Genomic DNA, 12,454 nt, shown 5'->3' on the forward strand with positions numbered 1-12,454 from the left:
AGTATGTAGATCCGTTGATCAGTGTCCATACAGCTAGAGCCACAGCCAATCACAGTAAGAATCACGCCCCTAGGGACACACACAGCCCCTCCCTCCCAAATAAAGTTAACCCCTTCACTGCCAGTGTATTTTTACAGTAACAGTGCATATGTATAGCACTGATTACTGTAGAAATGTCACTGGTAACCCCAAAAGTGTCAAAAATGTCAGTCAAGGGTCCGATCTGTCCGCCGCAATGTCGCAGTACCGCAAAAAAAATCGCAGATCGCCGCCATTACGCGTTAAAAAAAAAAACAACAAAAATGACAAAAATCTTTCCCTTTGTTAGTAAACGCGATAACTTTTGCGCAAACCAATCAAAATACGCTTTTTGCGATTTTTTTTACCAAACATAGGTAGGATAAAACAAATTGGCCAAAAATGTTAAAAAATTTTGATTTTTACATTTTTTTTTTGGGGAATTTCATATAAAAAAATGTGAAAAATATTGCTATTTTTGCAAAATTGTCGCTCTTTTTTTGTTTATAGCGCGTGATCAAAAAATCGCACAGGTGATCAAATACCACCAAAAGAAAGCTCTGTTTGTGGGAAAAAAAGGACGTCAAATTCGTTTAGGTACAGCGTCGCACGACCGCGCAATTGTCCGTTAAAGTCACGCAGTGGCGAATCGCAAAATACCCCCTGGTCTTTTAGCAGGAAAATCCTCCGGGGCTTAAGTGGTTAAAAGAAACAAATGAAAAACAAAAAAAAACCAAGTCGCCTGGCAAGTCGTAATAGTGTGAACCGAGTCTAAACGTGACTTGGTCTTTCTCAACACCATGTAGGCAAAGCACTGTACAAAATGAGTCAGGTCTGGTGGTGCAGTCTTCATGGCATTTCCTACATTGGAGCGGGGAACCCTGAGTGGGGAGACCCTTATGCCAATGTAATATTCTGTGTGCCACTTGGCAGTTTGGTATTGTTTTCGGCTGACTGAAAATCTCACCAGGGGAGTGGCTTGATCCAGTGGATTTACACCTATTGGATGGATAACTTAACTGAAGCCCTTTTTCTTCTATTTTTTAGTCTATTTTATTGGTTTTTATATAGATAAAGAGTTAAAAACTTGAAAGTCCCAACTTGCGCAGGAGAGGTAACTAGTAGGTTCACATACACAATACAATTAACAGTTACCAAAAGTCTAACGGGATGGCTCACATGCCAGTCCACAATGCCAGAATTCATGAGATAGAGCATCTCCTCATAATAGAGACTCCCGGATAGCCATGGCAGATTTAAGAGGGCCTTAAGCAGGCTCCATGTTAGATAGGGAAACATGTTCAGGGGCCCAGCCATTTTGCCCATACAATTATTGAACTTTTTCTTCCTGTCCCTGTTTTCAGAGGAATCCTGGGATAGAGGAAGAGTTGAATTAATTAGACATTTTCAGAAGAGTAGAGAAGGAGGTGTTGCTTTTTTCCAATGCATAGTATTTGATTTTCTAGTATAAAAGAGTAACAGACCCAAAATCGTTCTTTTGGCTACAGTGGGAGCCATGAACTCTACCAGGCCCAGTAGACACAATTTCACCTACAGGGTAAGGCAAGCCTAGTGAACTGCATTGATTATGTCCACTAACTCTGTCCAGAACCGAGGAAAAAGAAGCAGTTCAAAAAAATCTGAAAAAAGTCTCCATCTGGGTGGCCACATCTCCAGCAGGTGTAGGACAGAGCAGGGTTTAACCTGTGCAGCCTATGGGGAAGCCCTCTTGTTTTAATGGTTGCTGTTTCCTCTCAAAATAATGATCTTTTTGGGTACCTTGTTTGGTGTTAGCTGTCGTAGTCATTGCTCTTAAAAAATAAAGTGGCTATTTCAGTTTACTTTGTGTAAGTGTGAAATAAATTGTAGCTTAAAGTAAGTAACTCTTTTATTTGTCCATGCATTGTAAAGTAAAAGGAACTATGGCCATTTTTTATAAATGCATCAGCACTTACAGTTTTCCCTTAGTCCCCTTGCAAAGTTATACAAATATCTGTTGAAGCTGCTTTAGGTCATGGCTTGGCAATGATGCTGCACTGCTCCTGAATTCAGAGCACAGGCTGTGCCTGCTTGCACTATAGCAGGGGTGTCAAACTCAATTTCATCAAGGGCCGCATCGCCATTATGGTTTCCCTCAAAGGGCCGGTTGTATCTGTAAGACTATGTATGCAGAGTTCAGGAGGGTGCTACATAACGGAGTGCAGGGTTCAGGAGTATGCTCTGTACAGATTGCAGAATTCATGAGTGCGCTACGTGCAGAGTTCAGGAGTACGCTACTTGCAGAATGCAGAATTCATGAGTGCGCTATGTGCAGAGTTCAGCAGTGCGCTACATACAGAGTGCATGGTTAAGGAGTGTACTGTGTGCAGAGTGTAGAATTAAGGAGTGTACTGTGTACATGCAGGGAGATCCTTGGTCATCATCTGTTCCTGCCATGAGTGCATGTAGGGCAGGCACGTATATGTGAGAGCCGCGAGTCGCCAAGAGGAAAGCTGTCCTTGTAAACACATAAGGCTTCTGTGTTTACAAGTGATAGTGGTGAGCGGGGAAGAGAGGACGGGAGCCAGAGGTGGCGGAATAGAGTTTCGCTATGTTCTGGCTGAAAAAAAGCCCTGGCTGCAAGGCCCACATGAAATGGCCTGGAGGGCCGGATTCGCCTCCCTGGCCTGGTGTTTGACACATGTGCACTATAGTGTTGTAGGGGGCATGGCTGTTAGCATTGTCAGTGCTTATTCACAAGCTTATAGCTTTTCAGTCAACACCTGTCCACACATAGTCCACTGCTTTCTGGATGAACAGCACCGCCTGTGTTGCTGAAACCTCCCCTGTGATGTGCAGTGTCTGTAAGGGGGAGCACGTGAGACAAAAATGAAGGAGGATTTAGCTCACTCAAGGAGGGTAAAGGAAGATTTTGGTTTACTTTATGTGGCTTGTGCGTTACATAGTAACTGTGTTTGGGACTTGTTTAGATGGTCATACAGGAGCCTTTAGTTGTTCTTTAAATCCTCCCCTGCCCAGCAGTTTATACTCACCTATGCTTACTCCTGCGCTACTCTTTTAGGTTTTCAGGATCAGGAAAAGATAACTCTGCACAACCTCCAAACAGACTTCCTGTAGCTCACAGAGGGCTATGAGCTCCGTTCCCACCCCTGAGTAATAGCGACAGGCCATTCATGAGGTAACTAGCTCTGTCACATGAGAAATGACAGTGAGACACATGCTCACTCATTCCCAAAAGAAAGCACCTAGTACTTCACTTCATTTCTGGCAGCTAAACTGAGTGGCGTGGAAGCAAGGTAAGGTAAAGCATGTAAGCAAAAAAGGTAGTAGGTAGGAGGTTTTTCACCTCCTCTGTGTTTCCCTCCTCATCGGGCACCAAGCAAGGGTCACATGAGAGGCTTACCCCAAGGTGGGTTTTTCTGGGCTACTAGGCACTTGATATAGGGTTACTTTTCTACACATGGGGTACCTACGTTTTGTGCTGTCTTTATCAATGCCCTATGTCAAGGCTGAGGTTGCCATGGGGGAATACTTGACCTTAAGGTGGATCTCTACTCTCAGAGAATAAGGTACACCATGTACACTGACAACGCAACTGTCCTCTAGTTAACTCTCATTTTCCCATGACAATGTACACCTTCTCTGTAATCTACATTTAGGAGGGACATGCTAAGCTCTGTCCATATCCACCAGCATTTTTCACTCCTACTCCCAAGTAGTGGAGTGGGCCCTGCCATGCACTCTGCACGGGTTCCACACTTGCCCTTAACTCCTGAACCTCCATACCTCTGTACAGGTTGGTGAACTCTGTGGTGCTAATCCGCTCAAGTTGCCCTGGGAGACAGACCACTGGTGGAAAGTATGCCGACAACATCTCCCTCGCTGCTAGAGGCTGTGCCACCTATAAAAGGTACACGCTATCGACAGGCTGCTTGTTAAACTTCCGTTACCCTAGGTAACCACTTGTGTCTTCACACTACTCCACTCCACACCGATATATTCATAGCCCAATGTGTTAAGACTGAGTGAGCTATGTGTGTTCCAGTTATTTGCAATACACCTTTTAAGTAACTTCAGACCAGGCAGGGACAACGTTTCAATATTTTATTTAGAAAAAGTGCATAATTAACATTCCAAAGTTCAACATACAAGTGCAAGGTTATTCCTACATCCCTACTCCCAGCTTCAAGCTTGTGCTGCCACGACATACCTGCAAAGGTGAAGTCAAAGGACTCACAGTCCTTTAAAGGTACTCTCATGCAGATGTTAAGAGGCATTCTTGAGTGCTGGTGTCTTCGAGGCGAACCCCAGGTTTCCGATGATTTTACATCCCAATGGTGATAGGTAATCAGTGTGCTCAATAGTGATATTTTACTTGTGCCTAGTTGCCAGTAGGGAGATCTGTGAACCTATGTTCCTTGGTCTATTGTTGTAGGGTGTTAAGCCCCGTACACACGATCAGATTATCGAAAGATCTGTCATCCGTTTTTTTGTGGCATGCTAGTCTGATGTGGAAAGTGAAGAGGTTTTTTTCATACGAATTTTCCCGTACGACAGAATTCTACTTCAGAAGTGATGTCATGTGTTGGATTGCTTTGTATGTGTTCTTTCATCTCTGAGCATGCCTAGTCTTGCTCTTAAGATTTTTTTCCGTCGAAAGCTGTACTAATGAGACGAAAATCGGACGTTGTTTTGGCGGACAATAAACATTTTATAGCCTGCACATCAGGATTTTGTCAGCCGAAAAGTCGGAGTCGGCTGTCGAAAGCACCATACTTACAATCCGAAAATCGGCAGATAGGTCGTCGGACGAATTTTCCCTTCCAAATTTCTTATCGTGTGTACGGCGCTTTACTCTGGCTTTTGGAAGGAAGGAGAGCTAGAAATAGCAGTGCAGAGGTCTGTTGGATTCTCTGGGACAGGAAAAGAGCTTTTACCTGGACAGCACCCTTATTGTACCAGACAGAAGTCTGGTGATAAAAGTAATTAGCACTACAGACTCTTTGGATTTCTGTGTTCAGCAGCTGCCAAAGTACTTTCAGCAAAGTTTTCGTCTGCAGGATATTTAGCTCCTTTCAAACAGTTGTAAGAAAATGTAGCACAGAGCTGAACATTTCCCATGAAAATCATGAGTAAGTATTTGGAGGTCCGCAGACACATTTTCCTGGTTAGTAAAAGCACTACATGGAAATGCTGCCACCGCTCTATAGGAATCTAAAGACATGATATAATATTGCACAGTACCCCCAGATTTTACCTGCCATTGGTAGGACAGTGAGCAAGTGGACAGATTAGAAAGCATCTCCTGGCTACTAAATCGAAAGACAGAGCAGCGAGAATAATTTAAACCCTGACTTTATCTGTGCACTGCCTATGCTCCGTTGACCCATTTTTTTCCTAAATCCCATATAATTATCTTAAAACCAGACAGTACATCACAAAATCTGACTACTGGGACAAAATCCAGACAGACGGATTGCAATCCAGACAGAAGCTACGCCTAAGCACATGGAAACTAGTCTACAATTGACACAAACCAGAAAGATTAAGCATCTTCTAATATCCTCCGTATTAGGCAGGCTAGAGACATCAATAACAGCCACATGTGCATACATGTCTTACATTGTCTTTTTGGGTAGTGTCTCCCATGAACACGGGTACTATAGTTACACATGCACATCTGTTTTGGGCAGTAAGGAAAGCCGTGTACAGTCAGTTCCAGTGCTGCAGTAATTGCCAGGTGAGATATTGGAACCCTCCTGATCACTGTGTTCCCCCAAGTTACCTGTTAGAGGCTGCGGTGTTCTGCCCCCAGGGGTGTTGATAGAATTTTGCAAGGCCAAGTACATCCTTGGACACACTGAGAAGAGGAATGAGGCTCATTTTGGGTGTACTTTAAAGCGGAGTTCCGGGCAGAGAAACGTTTTTTTGTTGAACATACCCCCGGGACAGTCAGGGCTAGCACATTCCACAATGGCTAGCCTCTGATCTGTCCCGGTTCGCACTTACCTTTTAGAAGAAATACTTACTTAGAAATTTTCTTCCACAGCGTTTCCATCTTGGTTGTGGGCAGCTGAAGCCGGCGCGGTCCTCTTCTCTGTCTTCTTCCGCGTCTTTGTGTCCCAGAATGCACTGCACCGGCCCCTCTCGTCACTTCCGGCGCGGCGCCGCATTCCTAAACAGCTTCTGGGCATGCCCAGAAGCTGTTTAGCAGGGGAATGCGGCGTCGCCCGGAAATGACGAGTGGGGCCGGTGTGGCGCATTGATTCCTGGGAGCTATGACGTTTAGCTCCCAGGAATCATCGCGAGGCAGGAAATGACGGGGTGAGCCTCGGCGCTGGAGGAGGAAGCTGTCATAGGTGAGTATTTACGATCGTCAATTAAAAGGTGAGTAAACAAAAAAAAAAAAATAACTATCCAATTCCTTTTCAGGTGCGGCATACCTAGCGGAGGGGCACAAAAAAAAAAAATCTTTTTTGTGCCCGGAACTCCGCTTTAAAGTCGATGTGGCTTAAAGGTGCATGGATAAACAAAACCTGTGCCTATTCCCTCCCTCCCTACTCCCCGGCACAAAGATTAAATAATGGGTGTCCAACCTTTTGGCTTCTCTGGGCCACATTGAGTGTAGAGAAATTTTCTCGGGCCGCATATAAAATATGTACTATAGTTAAGGTATATAAGTAATAAAATGCCGCCGCGCCCTTCCCGCGCCACCGCGCCCCCCCCCCCCCCCCCCTCACTAATTTAACACAACTAGAGGATGATGAAATGAAATGGAATCAGTATACAGAGGTTTACTTCTTCTGAGAGATAATAAAGGAACACTCTAACCACCATGACCACTTCAATGATTTGAAGTGGTCATGGTGGTAGGAGTCAGAAGCACTGCATATGCCCCCCCCCCCCCCTCTGAGGCAGTCTCTGCCTACCGTTAGTTGGAAGCTGCTGTGACCGTGCCCCCCGACCTGACTTCCTTCCTCCCCAGCAAAAAAAAAATTGTCAGGTGGCAGTGGGCCGCATTGCTTGAGGTTCCGGGCCGCAGGTTGGACATGCCTGGATTAAATAATCTTTATACAGACAAATTATGCTTTACATACAGTGCCACTAGTGAGAGACTCAAAGTCCTATTTAAAAGTCTCATTAAAAAAAAAAAAAATCTATGAGCTATTCTGTACACAACCCCCCTTAATATAGTTAGGACTACTTAGCAACCAGCAGACCAGGAATATGTATTGTACAATAAAGCATAAAGAGTGCATGGGTCAGAAGTCTGCAATATATAAAGAAAAGGGGTCAGGTGTATGTGATGTGCAACATGGTATTTTTAATGGAAGGGTCAGGACTATGTAATACACAGAGTGTAGTGGACAGAAGTGTGTAATGCACAGAGAACAAGGGGCATAAATATGTAATGCACCGGATGCAGTGGTCAGGAGTACAAAATAAACAGAGTGCAAAGATTATGCATACCTAATGCATGGGGTAAGGGGTATATCATGCACAGAGCATAAGTGCATGGAGTATATAACACAAAGAGTGCAGAAGAAAGGAATACATAATGCACAGAGCGCAGGGGTCAGGAGTACATAAAACACAGAGTGAAGCTGTCAGAGATACATAATGCACAGAGTGTAAGGGTCAGAAGTACATAAAACACAGAAGAGTGGTCAGGAGTATGTACCGCACAGAGTGCAGGGGTCAGGAGCACATTATAAACAGGTTGCAGGGATCAGGCGCATGTTAGGAGTCAAGAACATGAAATGTAAACCCAGTGTACACAGTGCAGGGGTCAGTTTGTTTGGGTACAGCGTCGCCCGACCACGCAATTGTCTGTTAAAGTAACGCAGTGCCAAATCGCAAAATAGGGCCTGGTCATTGAGCAACCAAATCCTCCGGTCCTTAAGTGGTTAAACGTAACCATATTACTACACTTAGAGGCGCCTCTCTTTTTTTTTTATAGTTGTGATGTGACGCTACTTGTATATCAAGACATCGCTTGTTTATCATGTCAACATTTCAAAAAAAAATTTTGCTTGTCTTGCAAAACACTGTCAAACCAAGTTACTCTCAAACCAAGGTTTTACTGTATATATATGTGTATGTCAATTTAAAACAGTTTAGTAATATAAATTATTTATTTTTACTTGGGATTCCAAAGGCTGTTTTTTTTTTTTGAACACGTGACTAGCAGCAGAGAACTAGAAGCCCCCCCTGCTTATGTTTCCCTACAGACAGTCTGGGAAAAAGCTGGATTATGTGACAGCTGTATATAGATTAGGAAAAAGGTACTTTGATTTTTTTATTTTTTATTAAAATAATTACAGTGCCATCATCCACATACAGAAATAGAAGGGACAATGTAAATGAAACCGTGTGTGTTTAGTATCACTTTAAATTGAAAATGAAGGTAGAATAATACAATACAGTGAATACAATGAAGCATGTTCAAATACACGCACACTGTATTCATCTGCAATTGTATCCTACTAAAAACAAATGTACCATTCTGTAAAGTGATTAGTTTGTCTGCTTTTGCAGCTCCGGCTGCTGCATTCTTAACCAAATTAGTAGGGAACCAATCTTTGCATCCTTCCTCCATCACTCGAGTGCTTCCATCAGCACTATAGGTTAGGTGTAGGGAGGAGGTCTGATAAGAGTTATGGCCCATACCCCAGCTGTACAGTCAGGACAGCAACAATCGCAGCAATATTATTGGACAGGGGGAAGTGTTGTGGGGCAGAATTTAAAAAACTGCAGTATAGTGAGAGTAGAACATACAGCATGCAATAGGAGTTTACATTCAGTGGTCGTAAAACAGCGCAGAGAATGCACAGCAGAAATATATGTAGAATCAGGACCATTTCACAGCTCTGCTGTAATAAGCCTAACATGTCTATCAAGTAATCAATATGATTGTAAGCTCTAACGAGCAGGGCCCTATGATTCCTCTTGTTCCAAATTGTATTGTAACTGTAATGTTATGTCTGCCTTCATTTTGTTAAGCTCTGCGCAAACTGTTGGCGCTATATAAATCATGTATAATAATAATAATAATAAACCCTTTTTTTTCCACGTAAACTAAAGTTTTGTCATGGTTGCCTAGCCTAACTCTGTTGCTAAGATCAACCCAAATGGAGGCTGCTTACATTATCACTAATTGTAGAGCATGAGAGAGTTCTTTCTGTGTTGTCATTCCCCCAGAGGAGCCTGGTTGGTCAGATTATGATGATGTAAATGGCCACCATTTTTGTTGATTTTTGCAAAAGGTAAAGCAGAACTCTGGAGAAATTAAAAATCCTTCCTTACAGTTGGGCTGCCCCATACTGCAAGGGTTAAATCTTTTTTTTTACATTGGGATCCCCTTACATAGGGGATCAGGAAAAGCAGTTTTACTTACCTGATCCTTCCCTTTCACAGGGTCCTTCACTCTGCAAGACTGGTCCCCAGCCTCTTCTTCTCTATGCTCTGGCCATTGGATGCCCCTGACATCATCAGGACGTGAAGACTCAAGGGAAAGTCCACAAATGGTAGATTTGGTAAGTAAAATTGCTTTTCCTGTGCCCTAGACCTAAACAAATATTTAAAACTAACTTCCAGGTATTGAAAGTTTTGCATTGTTACATTGGTCCTCCATGTTCCATAAATAGAAGAGCCCTCTGGAAGCTGGAAACCACCAGTAGGTGCAGCTTCAACACTAATTGCCCTTAGCTTTCCAGGTCCTGAGCCAATTGGAGATCATAACATCACCAGCTCACCACTCTATGTCCTCCAATCAGAGAACAATTTGCATTCATTGAGAAGATGCAAAGTGTTCTCTGAATGGCGCCCGTGTTGAGTGAGTGACATGCTGTATTAACTGCTTGCCGACCGCCGCACGACTATTTACGTCGGCAGTCAGCCCCTCACAGGCAAAGCGATGTAGGGCTACGTCGCTAGCCTGTGAGGCTCTAGGGAGCTCCCGCGCGCCGCCGGAGGCGCGCTCCCGCGCGGTCACGGACCCCCCCCCCCCCGCGCGTGTGCCCGGCGGACCCGATGTCCGCCAGGCACTCACGATCGTCCGTTAGAGCGGGAGAAAGGCAGGCGGCTAATGTAAACACAGCCGCCTGTCATTCTTCCCTGTGTAAGAATGGAGATCAGACGGTTCTACCATGTAGGACCGTTGATCACTGTTCCTACATCAGTAGCCACAGCCAATCACAGTTAGAAACACGCCCCTAGGACACACTTAACCTCTCCCTCTCCAATACAGTTAACTCCTTCACTGCCAGTGTCATTTTTACAGTAACAATGCATATCTATAGCACTGATTACTGCAGTAATGTCACTGGTAACCCCAAAAGTGTCAAAAATGTCAGTCAAGGGTCCGATCTGTCCGCCGAAATGTCGCAGTCCCGCAAAAAAAATCGTAGATCGCCGCCATTACTCGTTAAAAAAAAAAAACAACAAAAATGACAAAAATCTTTCCCTTTGTTAGTAAACGCGATAACTTTTGCGCAAACCAATCAAAATACGCCTTTTGCGATTTTCTTTTTTTACCAAACATATGTAGCATAAAACAAATTGGCCGAAATGTTAAAAAATGTTGATTTTTACATTTTTTTTTGGGGGGAACTTCATATAAAAAAATGTGAAAAATATTGTTATTTTTGCAAAATTGACGCTCTTTTTTTGTTTATAGCGCATGATCAAAAAATCGCACAGGTGATCAAATACCACCAAAAGAAAGCTCTGTTTGTGGGAAAAAAAGGACGTCAAATTTGTTTAGGTACAGCGTCGCACAACCGCGCAATTGTCCGTTAAAGTCACACAGTGCCGAATCGCAAAATAGGCCCTGGTCAGGAAGGGGGTAAAATCTTCCGGGGCTTAAGTGGTTAACGAAGCAGCGGGGCAGTTGCTCAGCGCATGACCTGGAATCTAGCAGTGATTATTTTAGAAGCAGTGCATACTACAGTGATTTCCAGATTTCAGGATAAGCACATGCATGCTTTTGTTGGCGCATGCTGGACTTTGCAAGAATATCCATACCTGGGATTCAGCTTGTAGTGTGGGGGCAGCCTCACTACAAGGCACAACTTTTTAACTTTTCCTGGAGTTGGGTTTTAAGTTAGACTATGGCAAAATCTTTGAATGACCTAAATCCTTCCTAATGCTTTGCATAGTCTTATTAAAGTATAAAATAATGGGTCAGCCCCTCCCTCATGCAAAATATTAGCATTTTACCCTTAAAAAAAAAAAAAAAGCGGTGTAAAGTTTAAGCCCACCCCCCTCTCTCTCCCACCCCCCCTCTCGTGAGATCTCAAGGGTTTATGCTGGGACCTGTAGTCCTTAAATTTTGGAGGGAGTCACATCCATTAAAAAGGAAGGAGTGGGGCAAATTTACATAGGAGGGGGCACCCAATTTTAGTCTTGCCTAGGGCAGCACAAAGCCAAAATACACCACTGCTAAAACCCCCACGTGAACAGGAACAGAGCCAGAAAGTATGGTAGGTGGACCTCAATGTTGGAGTATTCAGGACATGTAAGAAGCCAGGGGCTGACACAGCCACCCAGGATCTAACTATAAATAATATATAATGTTTGGGTGGACTGACCCTCTAAATAGGGCTGTAAATCCAATCATGTCTTGTGGATGTAAAAAAGCTACTTGAAAATTAGAGTATGTTATCCAACAAGCACTGAATGCAGTACACAGAATAATCAGGACTTGATAGAACAACGGGCTGACCCTGAAAACCAGGGACAAAAAAAGAGCTGTCCCTAGAAATCAAGGTCTTTCGATGACTATAAAATCTTCTCTGCAGTCTGGTAACCTGCTATTTGCTGGAGAGAAAAATTATAGCAGCGTGCATCAGGAAAATAGAAGATTGCACTGCAGCACCCGAATGTCAAATGAAAGAATTATGTGCCGTAGAGAAGAACAAGGGCTGGGCATCAAACAATGAAGTTTTTTTGTGTGTTTTTTTCTTTTATTTTGCTTTTCCTTTCTGACAGAAGAGATATCACTCTGCCTCCCAACATCTCCCAGCAACACCTGTGCCAAGATTACAATTCACCAATAAGCACTTCGAACCACCATGTGCCCACCAATCCAGTTGCAGTTAACCAGCCTAATGTGCACTGATTGGTAGGAGTGGGCAGGAGCTAGCAGCTGATTGGCTGCTGTTTGTGTATGGGGGGAAATTTGCAAGGTTTCTGTGTCTGGAGTGAAAATCCAAGTGCGGAGAAACATTGGGCATGCAGTGTTAACCCCTTCAACCAGTGCTGAGAGGAAACAATGCATATACTGCTGTTTTACAGCTAATAGTGCACCAAGCCAGACGGGAACTAAACTCCCGACAAACCGATGACACATTTCTAAACAAGCACACACACGTAACATATATGTTAACAAAACTTATATTAAAGCTTAACTCCGGGGACAGGGAAAAAAAAAACT

At 43.6% G+C, this 12,454-nt stretch overlaps 1 protein-coding gene across 2 annotated transcripts in view; it reads left to right on the top strand.

Annotated features, from left to right (window-relative positions):
* The window catches only part of MAP3K12 (mitogen-activated protein kinase kinase kinase 12), a 217,838-nt gene that overhangs the window by 47,530 nt on the left and 157,854 nt on the right, over window positions 1-12,454 (top strand). Inside the window, exon 2 of one of the 2 annotated variants that reach the window (XM_082247686.1) lies at window positions 9,436-9,554. The exons of the other annotated variant lie outside the window; for it this stretch is intronic. The gene's annotated coding sequence lies outside the window, so the exon portion shown is untranslated. The remainder of the gene's footprint in view (window positions 1-9,435; window positions 9,555-12,454) is intronic. 2 annotated transcript variants of the gene reach the window in all.

This window comes from Pelophylax lessonae, assembly GCF_965119305.1.
Source record: "Pelophylax lessonae genome assembly, chromosome: 2".
In the NCBI taxonomy this organism is placed as follows: Eukaryota; Metazoa; Chordata; class Amphibia; order Anura; family Ranidae; genus Pelophylax; species Pelophylax lessonae.